The 16772-nt window shown below is 39.4% G+C and overlaps 1 protein-coding gene across 3 annotated transcripts in view; it reads right to left on the bottom strand.

Annotated features, from left to right (window-relative positions):
• Positions 1 to 8853, bottom strand: part of LCA5 (lebercilin LCA5) — a 44183-nt gene extending 35330 nt beyond the window's left edge. Inside the window, exon 1 of one of the 3 annotated variants that reach the window (XM_070418195.1) lies at positions 8722 to 8853. The gene's annotated coding sequence lies outside the window, so the exon portion shown is untranslated. Of the gene's footprint in view, positions 1 to 7453; positions 7473 to 7995; positions 8148 to 8721 lie in introns of those variants that run through there. The other 2 variants (XM_070418197.1, XM_070418198.1) reach the window with 2 other exon arrangements.
• Between the last annotated feature and the right edge of the window lie 7919 nt (positions 8854 to 16772).

The following is a 16772-nucleotide window of genomic DNA, read 5'->3' as shown; positions in this document are numbered from 1 at the left end:
TATTTGTCCTTTTTTTTTCCTAATTGAAAGGGAAAAGCATCCTTCTATCATCACTGACATCTACCAGTTTGTCATTCTATATACAACCTAAATTCCATTCCATTTTTCCCCTTACAGATATTTTTTGTGGAGACCTGTGACTTCCTATTTGAACTTAAACCAATTACTTTCTAAACCTGTTGCACCGCTGTCATTCTGGAATTACTTTTACTGTACTCATATGTTAACCCACCATTTCTAATAGCTTATGCCATCATCTTTATTAGTTTTCATTATAATTTTACCATTCCAAATCCTCAAATACCTTCTCCAGAAAGGGTGTATGAGTTAGGAGGTAAGTGTGCTAAGTCCTCACATACCTGAGAATGTTTTTATTTTATCCTCATACTTGATAGTTTTCAGAGGTTCTGAGTTCTAAATCATTTTCTCTCAGAACTCTGGAGACTCTGTTCCACTCTTCTAAACCTTCAGAGCTGCTTGTGAGATGTGAGTCATTCTTTTAACCAACATTTTTTTTTTAGCTCTATGTAACAGTAATGACAACAAAAAATGCCTATCCTAAGGGTGTTTACACTGTAGTTGTGCTCATCTCTTTCTCATTCCCTTACAGGTTATCTTTTTTTTCCCCTCCCTAGGAGCTTTTAGGATTTTCCCTCCTATTAAACTGAAATTTCACAATGATGTGCCTAGATGTGGGTCTTTTTCACTGGTTGTGCTGCCCTTCGCTCTCCCTCTACCTTTTGATATGGAAACTTGTATTTTTAAGTGGCAGAAATGTTATGTTACCTTTTTGATAAGTGACTCTCTTTACACTTTTTGAAACATCTACTGGTTAAATTACAGACATGTTCTCTTTTTGTACTATTTTCAAAGAGATTTACTCAATTTATCTTCTAAATCACCCAAGTTTTTTTTTTTTAATTTGTGCAAACATCTTAATTTCCAAGAACTTTCTTGTTCTGATTTTTAAAAAATAATTATTCTGTTCTTACTTTACAGAGGCAACATTATTTTCATTCCTCTGAAAAAACTAAATAGACATTTTGTTTGTTTTAAGGTTTATTCTGATCCAGGAATTATCTGTTTCATCTGGTGACAGTTTTTCTGTTTGTCTCAGGTATTTTACTTATATACTGCTGGGTTTTTTTGTTTGTTTGTTTTTTCCTTTGGAGGCAAGTTTTGGTTGTCCATTGATACTTAAGGAAGAGGAAAAAAGAAGAATGAATGGAAACCATATACATGTGCGTTGGGGACTCCCTTTCAGCTAGAATGAGGAGGGATTATATCCAGACGCAAATGTTCGTGCGCACGTGTGTGTGTGTGTGTGTGTGTGCGCGCGTGCGTGCGCCCCCGTTGTGCTTGTTTTTTATTTCCAGAAGAAATTACCTCTGCATTTCTGAGGGAAGGGTGTAGGGCAGGGAATAATTACATTGACTGTCACATTGGACTTGGGTAAAAAAGAAAGCAAAACTACTTCATATATAGTTTTTCAATTATTCTTCCTTCCCATTTTCAATCATCCTTTTCTTCTTACTTTAAATCCCAAGATTCTCTGAGATTCTGTTTGATATTCTGTTGGATACATTAGAATCTCTGTTTGCTGCAGTTTCCTCTTGAATATTTTAGGACAGAAGTTTCCTCTGTTCTCATCTGTTTCATCTATCATTACTCTTTGCCACTTTCAGAAATGTGTTGTAATTGCTCATCGACTGAGAGTACGCTATCATTCCTTCAATGCTATAGGTTTGTTCTTTTTTCCCCATTAATATTATTTTAACATTGTCTCCAAAGAGAGAGAAAACAAATGCATATGGTCAGATCTACATCACTCATAGCAAACATGTAATTTTAAAGCCAATTATTTCTAACAATGATTCTCCCCCTTTTACAACTTGATAAAGCAATCACTTTTCCAATGTCCATGAAACTACTGTTCAATTCATGTACCCATTAGTTCAAGAAAAAATTACAGATGCCATTTTAGACAATAAGGAAATCAAGATGAGCAAAAATATACTATGAGTTCCTCTAGGGCAGAGTCTGGCTCTTCTATCAAAGAGAAGCAATGAAGAAAAACAGTCCCAATAAATTATGTATGTATCCTTTAAATATTCTGGAAAATATTACATGCTAATTACACGAGAACACTTTCTTTTCATTTTTTAAAAAAATGTGTTTTTGATTTTTTAGAGAGGGAGAAGGAGAGATGGAAACATAAATGAGAGAGAATCATTGATCAGCTGCCTCCTGCACGCCCCCTGCTGGGAACTGAACCTGCAACTCTGTCATGTGCCTTGACTAGGAATTGAAGCGGGGACCTCTTTGTTCATGGGTCAATGCTCAACTACTAAACAATACTGGCTGGGCGAGAACAGTGATAAAAAATTCAAGAACAACTCCAAGAACACTAGAGAATACTTTACCTTTGCCAAACTTCTGATTATTTAGGATCTATTTTAAAATAAGGCAAGTATTTTAACTAGTGTATACCGTACTTGTATTATCCCCTACTCTGTTACAATTCTTCATGACAACAAACAAGTAGTATTCCTTAGAAAAGATAGCAACCCAAAGATCAAAGCCTTCCTAGAGAATAGAAACGTAGGCACTTTTGAAAAGTCACTTTTAAAAATGTTGTCCTTAGTCCTTATAAAAAACATCGTTGTATGGCTGACAGTGCTGTCAGAAAAAAAACAGTTTAAACAAGCAAATAGGCAAACACAAGTTAACAAGTTAAAAAAAAGACATGAAATATTAGACCGAAAGAAAGACAAAGATGAGATAATATAACTATTAGAATAACTACTACTGCTTCTTATAAACTTATAAACACAAAGTACAATAGCTTAATAAGATTACATAACAATTTGGCGCAGGTGAACTCTGGGGCATCATCCCTTTCTTTATATAGATTAAGGAAATTAAGGCCCACAAGACAAAGTGACTTACCCAAGATCACAGTTTATCTAAGATCTCAGAACTAAGTTAGTAAAACTTGAAATGGACTACAAGTTTTCTGAATCTTAATTGGGTGTGACCTAGTCAATATTTCACTATCAACAATCATATGAGAATTACCTCACCTGTGAAGCCACCTCCATCTGCAACTATCCCATAATGTAGTCCTCTCCTTGCTAAAACTGAAGAAGCATTTCTGCTCCTTTTTAGAGCTAAACCTCTCATGAGTCTTCTTCCCCACACAACCTCACCATCTCAAAAATTGTGTTCCCGCAATTGTGTCCTCTCTACAGGATCCTTTCTGCCAACAAAGAGGCTCTAATAAAGCTGTCACTTGACTCCATGTCCTATTGCATTTACAACCCAATTTCTCAACTCCAGTTTCCAATTAAATTTTTAAGAATAATCTATAATCTAGAATACCTCTACTTCTTTTCCAACCATTTTCTTCTGAATCCCTACTAGTCAGGTTTTCATCCCCACTGAAATACCTTTTGTTAAAACAGACCATGACTTTCATCTTGGCTAAATCCAATAGCCAATTTTCTGTCCTATTCGACCCTGACCTCACAGCATTTGACACAACTAATCATTCCTCCCTTCCTAAAACACTATTTTCTTGCTTAGTTTCCATAGCCATCTGCTTCCCTGGTTTTCTTACTATGTCACTGGCTGTCTGCTCTCAATTCCCTTGTTAAATCTGCCTCCTATTCCTGATCTCTAAATGTTGAAATGCACAAGGCATGACATATTGGCACTTTTTATCTATACTCTCTCCTTAGGTAATGTCATCTAGACTTCTTTTACCCCGACTTTCAGATTCATATATCCTCCTTCCTACCTGACAACTCCATCTAAAAGTCACTTCACACTTAGATGCCCAAAGCCAAAATTATGATCCATCTCCCTTCTACCACCACTTTCCTGCTTTTCTGATCTTATTAAATGGCACCCTCATTTACTAAATTACTTGTGTTGAAAATTTAATGATCATTCTGGATTCCTTCTTAAGCTCATATCCCACATCCAAACCATTTGTAAAACCAGGTGGTTTTTATCTCCAAATATATCCCAAATTTGATTATTTCTTACCGTCTCCACTGCTACTAACTTAGTCCAAGCCATCATCTTTTTCTCACTTGAACTTCTGCAACAATCTCCTAATTGATAGTCTGCTTTCATCTTTGCTTCCCCAGTTAGAAAACACCATTTGACACAATTATCAACTGGTAATGCTCTCCTGTTTAATACCCTTTAATGGCTTCCTACAGTCATTCAATCGAACCTGAAATATTCCTTAATAGAACCTGAAAATTCCTATAAGGTCTAGACCTTGTTGCCTACTTCTTCATTCTTGCCTCATGCAACTCTTCCCCCAATCTGCTTTTTCAGTCAAGCGGCCTCCTTGTGTGCCTCAAAGATGCCAAGCTTATGGCCAACTCACAGCCTTTGTACCTGCTGCACCCTTTATTTACCTAGAACTTCACAAAGATGGGTCCTTCTCTTTATCCTGTTCACAGCCCAAATGCCACCTTCTCAACGATGGCCCCCATGACTGTTCTATTAGAGTGAGTCCAGTCACTATCTTATTACTATTTTTCTTCATAGACCCTGTTACTATTGAAAATAATCTTACATTTGTTGTCTCTCCCACTAAACATAAGAATCATGAGAATAGAAATCTTTTCTGTCTAGTTCACTATGGTAACTACAACACCATTTACTAATTTTTTTGAGGAATAAAAGATTATTCTGTAATGCTAATCCAAATAGAATATTACTAGTTTCATTGTATAAAATTTGCCTTTCTGCTTTAAAGGAAATGTTGTATCTTCTCTCTTTCAAATAATTGCCATAAAGCTTCATTAAATCTCTAAAATTCCCAAGAGAAAAGTTAGAAAATAAAAAAGTTTTGCTCAGAACCATTACCACAGTAAAGTTGGAATATTATTATTGAGTTAATTTTAAATAACTAAAATGACCTAATAGGGCTTCAAACAAAATAAATTTCACTTATAGTTACAAAAATAACTTCTATTTAACTAATATAAACTAGTCACAATATGTTAACTAAATAAAATTATTTTTTTCTTACAAGAAAAAAGTTATGTAGATTAATAAAACTTTGAAGATTTATATCCCATGTATAGTTTTCCAACTAATTTAAACTAATTCTTTGTGACCAAGAATGAATTGGTTAACAGTTGTTCATCTGTTTTCCCTATCTGTATAGGGGTAACTAGATAAAAGCAGCAACAACAACAACAACAAAAACCCTCAAAAACTGTAAGTCTTACCCAATTTAAATTCCTAAGATGTGTTTACTTTCTAAAAATGGCCAAGAGTGCTATCATGATCATGCTAGGAAACATTAAATCTAACACTTGGCATTTTTCATCCAAAAACAAACTTTCTTCCTAAAAAATGTCCCAAGTAGTATAGGTCATACAAAACAGGTCATAAAAAAATTAAGCTCCTTCAGTATCAGAATGCCTCCTTTTATACACAGTTTCAAATGACTCAGGATATAAATCTATAGAGTCCAAAATTCCCATCTTCTCCACATCCTCTCCAGCACTTGTTGTTTGTTAATTTGGTGGGAATGCAGACTGGTTCAGCCACTGTGGAAAACTGTTATGGAGTTTCCCCCAAAAATTAAAAATGGAACTGCTTTTTGATCCAATGATACCACTTCTGGGTATATATCCTAAAACGCCAATCAGAAAGAATATATACACCCCAATGTTCATAGTAGTGTATTTATAATAGCCAAAGAATGTATATGCATATATGCATAACTCATGGACACAGACAATGAAATGGTGAAGGCCTAGGACAGTGATGGCGAACCTATGACACGTGTGTCAGAGGTGACACGCGAACTCATTTTTTTGGTTGATTTTTCTTTGTTAAATGGCATTTAAATATATAAAATAAGTATCAAAAATATAAGTCTTTGTTTTACTATGGTTGCAAATATCAAAAAATTTCTATATGTGACACAGCACCAGAGTTAAGTTAGGGTTTTTCAAAATGCTGACATGCTGAGCTCAAAAGGTTCGCCATCACTGGCCTAGGAGGTGAGAGGGCAGGGTGAAGGGAGGCAAAGGGGAGATGGGGGAGATGAAGGACATCTGTAATGGAGTCAACAATAAAAAAAGGAAAAGTTTAGTTTCGAGAGGAAAAAAAAACTTGTATAAAATCAAGTAACTGTTCCTGTCATTTCTCTGTGTTCAGCTTCTTTGTATAAAACACTGCTGCCTGGCTACCTCTGCTGCCAGCAAAAGAGCTCACACAACAGGCAACTAGGTGAGTATAATAAAAATAAAGAGCGAAAAACATAAATAAGGAGATCGCTCTCCCCCGAAAGAAAAATAACGAAAGATAAAAATAAAAACAATATCGCTGCATTAAAATTGCAATTGCTTCTCTCCCACCAAGTAGAAAAATGATTAGAAATTAATAACACCAAGTAAATTTTTACATTCCTCTACCTATGTTCCAGAATACTCCTAAAGCATTTCCTTATTCTCCATTTATTTTCATGACACTACTCTTGCTTTAAAATCAAACTATGCTTAGTTTTTAAATATGGTCTCCTAGACTCTTGGTCAGATCACAGTAAATGCTAGACTTAAAATTTAAGGCATAATTAGCCTCTTAAACAATTAAAGCATCTTAACTTCTTTGAAACAATGGGTCAAATTAAAGCGTCTTAACTATAGTACATATTCCTAAAGTTTAGTCAATCAAAGGAAAACATTACAGAACATTCACTCATTCATGAAATATTTACTGAACACCTACTAAGTGTCAGGTACTGAATTAAGGATGGAGCTGGGGATACAAAAATAAGACACAAGTGATCCCCTACCATTAATAAACTCCCAGCCAAGAAGAGAAAGGTAACATAAGAGTGTAAGTACTAATGATAAAGGGAAGTAAAGGAGACTAAGAAAACTCAAAACTAAGATTAGAGGACAGGAGGGAGTTTGGAAAGGTTTCTAGAGTCAATAAGGACTCAAATGGAGTCTTCAGGGGTGGGCAAACTTTTTGACTCGAGGGCCACAATGGGTTCTTAAACTGGACCGGAGGGCCGGAACAAAAGCATGGATGGAGTGTTTGTGTGAACTAATATAAATTCAAAGTAAACATCATTACATAAAAGGGTACGGTCTTTTTTTTTTTTAGTTTTATTCATTTCAAACGGGCTGGATCCGGCCCGCGGGCAGGTACTAGCAGAGATTAAGCACAAGTATGATTCGGGTAGTAGGTTTATGTTTTAGGGCAGTGGGATGGTAGATGAGGTTGGTAAAAGAAGGCAGGTGGTGAGGGAAGACGACCTTACTGCAGTAAGAGGAAGCAGCATGTGCAAAAGTAAAAGGCATAAAGCTGCTGGCTTCAAGTAATCAGGCCGCTCCTGACCACATCTAGGGAGAAATGCGGCTTCACCTCTGGGCTACTCTGGGGGTGTCTGCTGGATTACTCACCACACCTGGGCAAGCCTTTTCTCCAGCCATGCCAGAGGGATTTCAGTCTCTACCAGTGTTCTCCTCTCACGTTTCCCAGGCCTGTGTTCCTTTTCACAATACGTGTAGTGAGCTCAGGAGGGTGAGGATTGTGGAAACTCCGGGAGGGAGCACTGTGGGGCACGATGGAGGCCACACCACCAGCAGCCACAGCACAGAGCCTCATGGATCTGCAAGGAGCTCCACAGGCCAGTAGCCCCGCTGAGAGTACTTGCAGGAGGGGGATGGTTTGCTGTTCGCCAACTCATGTGAGACTAGGCACTGGTTTCCTTCCTGACACACACCACGCATATAATTCAACTGCAGAGAGTTTACAACTGTGCTGTCCAATACAGCGGCTCCTGAGCACCTGAACTGTAACTAGTCAGAACTGAGATATGCTGTCAGTGCAAAATACACATGGGATTCTGAAAACTCAGTACATAAAAAAAGAACATAAAATATCTCTTTAACAACCTCTTTTATATTTGTTACATGTTTTGGGTTGGATAAAATATATTAACTTCACCTGTTTGTATTTTCTTGAGTGGCAACTGAAAAAAATGTTAGATACATAACATTAAAACATAAAATAATTTAACATTTAGCATCTCTCACTCCTTGGTACTGCCAACGTAAATGCCTATGCCAAGAAGGCCCACTTTTTTTTTTTTTGCCAACCCTCTTTCCTCCTCTCATTCCATCCCTAAAAGAAGTGTAAATTCCCCCTCCCCCCGCCCCCAACTCTTTAAAAACCTTCCCACTCCATAGTCTTAATCTCTTATTTATTAGGACCCAGAGTCCCCAAAAGCCTCACAGCCTCCTTTCCCATCTTCAATCTCCACAGGCCTTGGGGGTCTTAAAAACAACGCCTAACCCTTCTCGACATTTCCCGCAATTCCTTCCGTCTCTTCTAGAACCCAGCAAATAAAACCACCCTTCCGCAGCCCCGCCTCCTGTGTTCCCCATCCCGCACCTGTGGGTCAGCCTCCCCTCCTGCCGGCGCTCTCCCAGCGGCGGGCATTTCACTTATTTTCCCAGGACTTCCTTCTCCCCGCGCCCCCAAATCCTCCGGCGCCCCTAATCCTCTCACCCCTCCCGCTTTAACAACTCTACCAGCACGCTCCCACTCACACGCTGGATCGCTAGCTCCCGCACACGCCAGTCCCCCCTGGTACCCGCAACTCCTCCCGGTCTCCGCGCCCACCGCAAAGCCCCCCCTCCACCCGCCCTGCCCCTCCTCGCGGCGTCCCACCTCCTTGCCTTCTCTCTGGGGACCCACCCCCGCCGGGGCCTCAGCGTCGGGCCGCCGGAGAGTGGGCTCCTGGCCCCTGCGGCAGCGGCGGAGGCTGCGGGGCCGGCTCGGAGGGCGGCGGGTGCGGGAGGTTTGAACACCGGAGGAGGGCGGGGCCGGCAGCTCCTGGGTGGCGGCGGCGTGGCGACTTCGGCTCCAGGGTAACGGGGGCGGAGGCCCAGACGCCACTGCGGGAGGGCCGCAGCCAATGATGCTCGGCCAGGCTTTCCATTGGTCTCTGCTGCCAGGTGGCCACTCTATTGGTTTCGGTGGAGCTGGGAGGCGGGACGAGGCGTACAGGAGAGGGCGGCCATTGGTTGAACCGCTCTGGCTTTAGCGGCGACCCAGAGCGGGGAGGTATTTCGCGCCGCTGCTCAGCGAAGGGAGCCTGCGGCCCTTTAAACTGAGCCGAGCGCGACTCCGAGGCGAGCGTCCTGGGCCTCGGCTGCGGGGAGCAGGTTGCCGCGCGCGGCGGGGCCGGGGTTCGTGAATTGTGGAAATTGGAGACTGCGCAACCGAAAACGTTAACACGAGTCTCGAACCCCTTTCGGAAGTCGACTGGCTTTAAATTCGGAAGACATTGGAAACAAATACGTAGCTAGCTAGTTACTTCTTGGTCTGAGCCCTGAAATTGCCGATTTTCAGGAGCATGCGGAGTTAGTGCATTAATACTCTTGCCTCTAGAATCATGGGAATTTGGCTTGAAAGTGCTTTTTAGGTTTTGGAACAGGTTTGAGGTGGGAGGACATTCGAAACATTTGCACACGAAGTTGTAAAAGGAAACGTGTGGTGCATGCCGGTAACCTATTCAGAGCTGTTGCATGACGTATCTTCCCCTTTAAAACATGACAGTGCATTTAAACTGTATTGATTGATTGCAGGAGGTCGAAAATCATCTCTTCGGTGAAGGTTAGGTTAAGCCTTTCTGAACCTTCTGATTGCCAAGATAGTTTAACACGGTATTCCCCTTTCTTGCCATTGTTAATTTCTCCAGAACTGGGTTTTGCCTCCATCTGCAGGGAATCTAATTTATCAAGGCAAATAAATGCGTTCTAATCAGTCTTCTGACCTTGACTATGGTCATTCTGTCTCTTGCTTGACCTCGTTTTCTCAACTTTGGACTATTTCAATATATTTTACTTCGACTTTCAGACTAACCCACCTAAACAATACCACAATTAAATGTAATTTTCGGTAGACGATAGCAACCATCTGTTCGTGAAAAATAAATGAGTCATCCCTAAAACGGCACTGAAGTACTTTTCCCAGTTTGTTTAAATCTGCTAATGCTCTTCTAAAAAGAGCCCACTGGTTATTGATTCCGTCTGAAATAATAAATGCCTCAGTGGGTTACTTTAAAAGAAGTTGCTATAAAGAGCCAAGAAACATGTTGTATTTAGGTGAAAAAACATATCGCTCCAGAGTCAAATGGGGGTTGTTAACACTCAAGGTCAGTTGAGAATGAAACTAATTTATTCACTCACAGGTGCTAGTCAGTATAATCTCATTCCATCATCACTCATGACAGATAGTTACTTATCATTATACCTGAGAAAACATTCAGGGAGGTTAAAGAATCGACCACAAGATACTAAAGTAGTAAGTGGTAGGGCCAAGATTCAAACCTGCCTCCACTCAATTCCTGGTTTCAAATTTAATACCTTTAATGTGTTTTACCTACAGGTTAATAGAGTTGCTGGAAAGCAATGAAGTATTTAAAAGGTCTGTGGTCTCTAAAACAGTATCTAATTGTATGTAACACATTTTCAGTATCTTTTCACTCTATCATATTTGGAATAACAGTGACTACCAACTTATTTGACCTTTAAAAAAAAAGCCTTTGCCAGTTTGCTAAGTGGATAGAGCATCGGCCTGCAGACTGAAGGGTCTCAGGCTCTCGATCCCCAGTGTGGGGCATGCAGGAGGCAGCCAGGTTCAGTGATTCTCATCATTGATATGTCTATCTCTCTTTCCTTCCTTCCTCTCTGAAATCAATAAAAATATATATTAAGAAACAAGACCAAAAGAATTATAAACCTACAGAAAAACTAGTTTATTGAACTATTTTTAAAAGTTTATGCAAAATACAAGATAAGTTTCAAGTTTTTATATGATTTTTACATAATTGAACTATAAACATTTTCTTTTTTTAAATATATTTTATTGATTTTTTTTTTTTACAGAGAGGAAGGGAGAGAGATAGAGAGTTAGAAACATCGATGAGAGAGAAATATCGATCAGCTGCCTCCTGCACACTCCCTACTGGAGATGTGCCCGCAACCAAGGTACATGCCCTTGACCGGAATCGAACCCGGGACCTTTCAGTCCGCAGGCCGACGCTCTATCCACTGAGCCAAACCAGTTACGGCTGAACTATAAACATTTTCATAGAATTTTCTAAAATTACAGCATTTGCCATTTCATTTCACTACATACTACATAGGATTCAGCTTTTTCAATAAAAAAGGAAGGCTAATAAAACCACATCCGCCCTCTCGCAGTCCAGGAACCCTTTGGGGATGTCCGACTGACGGCTCAGAAGAGTCTCCCGCCACTGCTGCTGCGCTTGCCAGCTGTGAGCCCAGCTCAGGGCTTCTGGCTGAGCGGTGCTCCCCCTGTGGGAGCGTACTGACCATCAAGGTCAGCTCCTGCATTAGGCGTCTGCCCCCTAGTGGTCAGTGTGCATCATAGCAACTGGTCATTTTGTGGCGTGGTCAATTTGCATATTAGCCTTTTATTATATAAAATTACTTGAAATTATATTAAACAGGAATCAGGTTTACTATTGTTTTTAAAGATGATATTTATGACAGAAATTATACTAACAATCATAAAACATTTTGGAGCTATATTTTTAATATTCCTGGGCTTACATTAATATTGTAATATCACTAGATTTATTATTTGCTAACTAATTATTTTCTACAGAGCTTTGATTGCCTTGTTTTATGCTATTTGGCATAATACAGATAATATTAAATTTTTCCTAGAAATGCTTACCAATAGAATTATTCCTATTTTCCATATGGGAAAATTAAAGAGTTTGAATAATTTGTTAGAAGTTTCATAAAGTTAATAGGCAAAGTAATAAGTAGACTTTCCAGATGTAGACAATCCAGAAATTACAATGATTATAATTTAAAAGGAACATACTATAAATAACCATATCCTTAGCTAATGCTCATATGTTCATTTAATGCCATTCTTAAAAATCAAACAAAAAAAGAATAGTACTGTCACAATTTTATATATTTTACCTAAATATGTGATAAGTATTACAAAATTCAGAAATTTTAAATCTAACTTCTTGGTGTCCATATTGTTAGAAAATTTTAAATTTAACAAATTCCAGGTAAATAGTAGATTGTCAGCATATAATAATGTTGGGGAGCACAAGAGACTTGGTTGGACATTCTGAGAAAAGGTAAGTGTGTGGAAGGCTGCCTGCCCGTTTATCAGAATTCTGACTTAGGGGGGACTTAAGGGAGTGTCAAAGGCAGTGCCCCTAATTATTCCTTGACCTTCCCAAACAAGTCTGCTCATGTGCAGACCCCTGGGTGTTTACTGGAACCCTTAATCTTAATCTTTGGATGCCATTGCTTAAAGGACACTACTAACACACGTGTTCTCCCAAGATTACTTCCCCTACTGATTGTATCTTAAAGATAAACTTTGTCTGAAACAGCTGTTACAATAAAAGGCTAACAAGGCAGGCAATCAGGGCTGCCTGGTTGCTATAGCCGGGATGTCCCTTAGCCTTTCTTTCACAGCAAACGTGTCGGAGTAATCCATTCATTTGTTGCTCAGGGTCTACTGGCCAGCCCTGGTATAATAACTTTTAAACAGTATCTAGTATGTGAGGTGTTAAACTGAATGACTTCGGAAAACTTGAGTTGGGTTTAAAGAACAATAAAATTGGAGATACAGAAAGTTGGTCTGCTCTTATAAAAAACAAATTTAGCCCTAACCGGTTTGGCTCAGTGGATAGAGTGTTGGCCTGTGGACTGAGGGGTCCCAGGTTCGATTCCGGTCAAGGGCATGTACCTTGGTTGTGAGCACATCCCCAGTGGGGAGTGTGCAGGAGGCAGCTGATCAATGTTTCTTTCTCATCAATGTTTCTAACTCTCTATCCCTCTCCCTTCCTCTCTGTAAAAAATCAACAAATGTATTTAAAAACAAACAAACAAACAAAAAACAAATTTAGTCCAATTGTTATTATTTGCCTTTGCAGTACAGAAAGCTGATACTTTTTATCTTTCTGTTTAAAGGGTAAGTCTTCTTTGGTCATTTGATGAAATTTACAAGTTAATTATTTTGTTAGTGGAGAAAGAAACAAAACAATTGAGATGTATACTAGTATTTTTCTTCTTTCATAATTAGTGAATCATTAATGTACCTCTAGTTCATAGAGTTTATTGGAATTTTTAGGGCTTTTGCTTTCATTTTGCATAAAAAGAACTAAACCAAAAGTTGGTTTGAGCAAGTTTTTAAAAATATATATATATATTTTTTTGATTTCAGAGAGGAAAGGAGAGGGAGAGAGAGATAGAAACACCAACGATGAGAGAGAATCATTGATCGGCTGCCTCTTGCATGCCCCACACGGGATCAAGCCCTCAACCCAGGCATGTGCCCTTGACCGGAATCAAACCTGGCACCCTTCAGTTCACAGGCCGACGCTCTATCCACTGAGCCAAACCGGCTAGGGCTGAGCATGTTTTTAATACATGTTTTCAGATTTTGTTATTCCACAATTACATTTTTAAACAAATTGATCTACAGATCAAATGCTATCTCAGTGGGAAAGCACTGAATGAAACCATAATTCTGTTAGTATTCACATTGTTAGATTTGAAAGTGAGAATGTCAATATAATTTTCTTAGTAGACAACTGCCTGTTCTCAACTGAACATAATTCACAGGAGATTCTGACTGTTTTGTTAATTGACAATAAATATGTGAGGTAAAGAAAAAAAGTGTTTTTACTACTTTGGTGTTCTAGCATAATAAAATAGCCATCTATTTCTCCAGTGAAAACAAGACAATGGTATAGCAGAATTGCAATGGAAAATTTATAAGTTGGAAACCTTTGTTCATTCATTAAATACATATTGAGTACTTATTAGGTGCCCTCAGGGAATACAGAGATAAAAAATGAAGTTCTTGTCTTCCAGCCACTTACTGTCCAATGAATAAGAAAGATGAGTTTATCTGATTGTAGGTACTGTGTAAAAAGGATGATTATAAAAGTATGTCCAAGGTGCAAATGAAAGGGAGGGAGAGACAGAAACATCAATGATCAGAATCATTGATCGACTGCCTTCAGCATGCCCCCTACTGGGGATCGAGCCTGCACCCTGGGCATGTGCCCTGACCAGGAATCAAATCATGACCGCCTGGTTCATTGGTGGACACTCAGCCACTGAGCCACGCCAGCCCGGTGGAAGTAACTCCTGAATTAGAGTTCATATAACATGAAAGATACCCTTCTCCCCCAACACACATACACACAAAAACCATATCAAAAACAGCAAGATATAGAAGATAGAAACAAATCTATATGTGCAGACATTAGTGAGGTTTAGGGAAGACATAATGAGGAAAGATGGGGGTGCTCCAGGGGAGGAAATGGCCAGAGATATGGCCAGAGAGGGGGCAAAGGCTAGATATTTAAATGCCTTTTTAAGAAGTTTACATTTAATCCCCAAACCATAGGTAGTGATTGATGAATTGAACAGAGGACTGATATGATTTGACCTGCATTTCAGAAAGCTAATCCCAGTGGCATCATGCAGGGGAGACTAGAAACAGAAAGGTCAGCCAAGACCTTTTCAGGAAAGGGACCAGTAACAAGCAATGATTAATAAATAATAATACAAGAATAAACTGTGTTTCACATACAAGTGCAAACCTACTTTTGTCCCCCCCTGTATATTACTGTTAGATGGGTCCCAGTGAATTGACACCTGCTGTTATAGACTGAATGTTTGTGCCCCCCAAATTCATATGCTGAAATCCAATCCCCAGTGTGATGGTATTAGGAGATGGGGCTTTGGGAGGGTAATTAGGTCATGAGGGTAAAGCTCTCAGGAATGGGGTTACTGTCCTTATGAGAGGCCAGAGAGCTAGCTCTTGCCCTCTGCTACATGAGGATGCAGTAAGACAAAAGCCATCTGTGAACCTGAGGTGGGTCCTCTTACCAGGTCTGCCAGCATCTTGATCTTGGACTTGCCAATCTCCAGAACTGTGGAGAAGTAAATTTCTGTTGTTTAAGCCATCCAGTTGATAGCACTTTTTAAAAAGTTATCTTTATTTTTGAAAGTATTACAGATGTCCCCCTTTTCCCCATTGACCCCTTCTAGCACCCGACTAGAACTGATTTGAATGGATTTGAATAATGGTCACCGTGCTATCATCAGACACTGTCTTCTCTGAGAGCTCTCCATTGAGATAGTTGTGCTTGACTCTTTCCCCCTTGGAAAAGTTCTTTCCCAGGAGGATTCTGAGGTCTATGACTCAAGCTGAGGTCTTCACTGTATGTAAGTAGCATGTGTAGGGCTCAAAACTGAGGATAATGAGTTGATGGACTCAGCGCACACATGGAATAGAAATGAGAGGACTGAATAAATGTGCTCATTATTAGGTTTGTAGCCTACATTATTATTTTACCCCTCTCCCCCACCACACATACACACAAAAACCATATAAAACAACAGCAAAAGAAAAACTCCATAACAGTTTTAGCAACTTCCAGGGAGCAAGTAACACCGTAGGTGACCAAACAAGGATTAAAATGCCTGGAAGTATGACCTTATATTTGTGTAGCACTTGCCAGAGCACTTTCACAAGATTACCTCATTTGATTTTAAAACAACCTTGAGAAACTGGAAAAGCAGATATTTTCCCCCTTTTAATAGGAGAAGAGACTGACCCTGAGGTTAAATCAGATTTGCCTAATGGGAATTGCCTAGTATAATATCAACCACATATTTAATTTTAAATTGTCTAACAGTCACATTAAAAAAGGTTTAAAAAGTGAAATTAATTTTTACAATATATTTTGTTTAACATATCTGAAATATTATCTTTTCAACACATAATCAATATTTTAAAAATTATCAATGAAATATTTCACTTTTTTTTAAACTAACACTTTGAACATAGTGTATGTTTTATAGTTACAACACATCTCAATTCAGATCTGCCGCGTTTCAAGTACTCAATACTCACATGTGAATTGTGGCTGCCCTATTTGACAATACAGGGTTAGATCACGTACCCTGAGGCATATTATAGGCAGCAGTGGTCTCAGGTAGCCAAGCTTCTGAAAAGGGAAATGTTGATCTGAAAACCTAGAGACCCGAATTCCAGACGTGACTGCCTCTTTCTGGTCATGGGACAAGGCATTCTACTTGGTTAAAGCTTGGTTTCTGGTTTGTTAAACAAAGCCAATAGCACTTTGCTTACTTCTCCCACCCTCCACCCCAGCGAAGTCTTTCCACAAATGAAATCGTATGGAGAAGCTCACTGTTTAAAACACTGGAGGCATATTTAAAACATAAGAGCTGTTTCTCTGTTGAAGGGATGGCAGTGGGAAGGTTGAAGAGAGGATTACAACCTGTTTAGTGTACACACGTGTTTATGCACGCGCGCGCGCGCGCACACACACACACACACACACACACGACATATTCCAAGGGGGCGCTGATGAACCCTTTGGGCATATTTGAAAACCCTTGAAGGAAACTGTCTCTAAGATCCTCCTCTCTCATCTGAAAAACATGCCTTTGATCCTGTGGATACAATTCTATTCAGGCCTAGTTGACTCTCTCAGCCAGTGTTTAGTTTAAGCTTTAACCAAGAAAGAGAAAGTACCATTCATTGTAAGTCCATTACTGCCCACAGACATCAGTATATTGGTGTTTGACTCACCAATTTTTCTCAATATTTACCACTTTCTATTGTCCGTTGGGTACTGGTTCCTTTGATTTTTAGTTTCATAGATCATGAAT

Source organism: Myotis yumanensis, unplaced genomic scaffold (assembly GCF_028538775.1).
Source record: "Myotis yumanensis isolate MYYU_CA2020_CCGP unplaced genomic scaffold, mMyoYum1.0.hap1 SCAF_6, whole genome shotgun sequence".
Taxonomy (NCBI): Eukaryota; Metazoa; Chordata; class Mammalia; order Chiroptera; family Vespertilionidae; genus Myotis; species Myotis yumanensis.
Note: the sequence above shows the minus strand (reverse complement) of the source record. Positions and strands in the feature narration are given on the sequence as shown.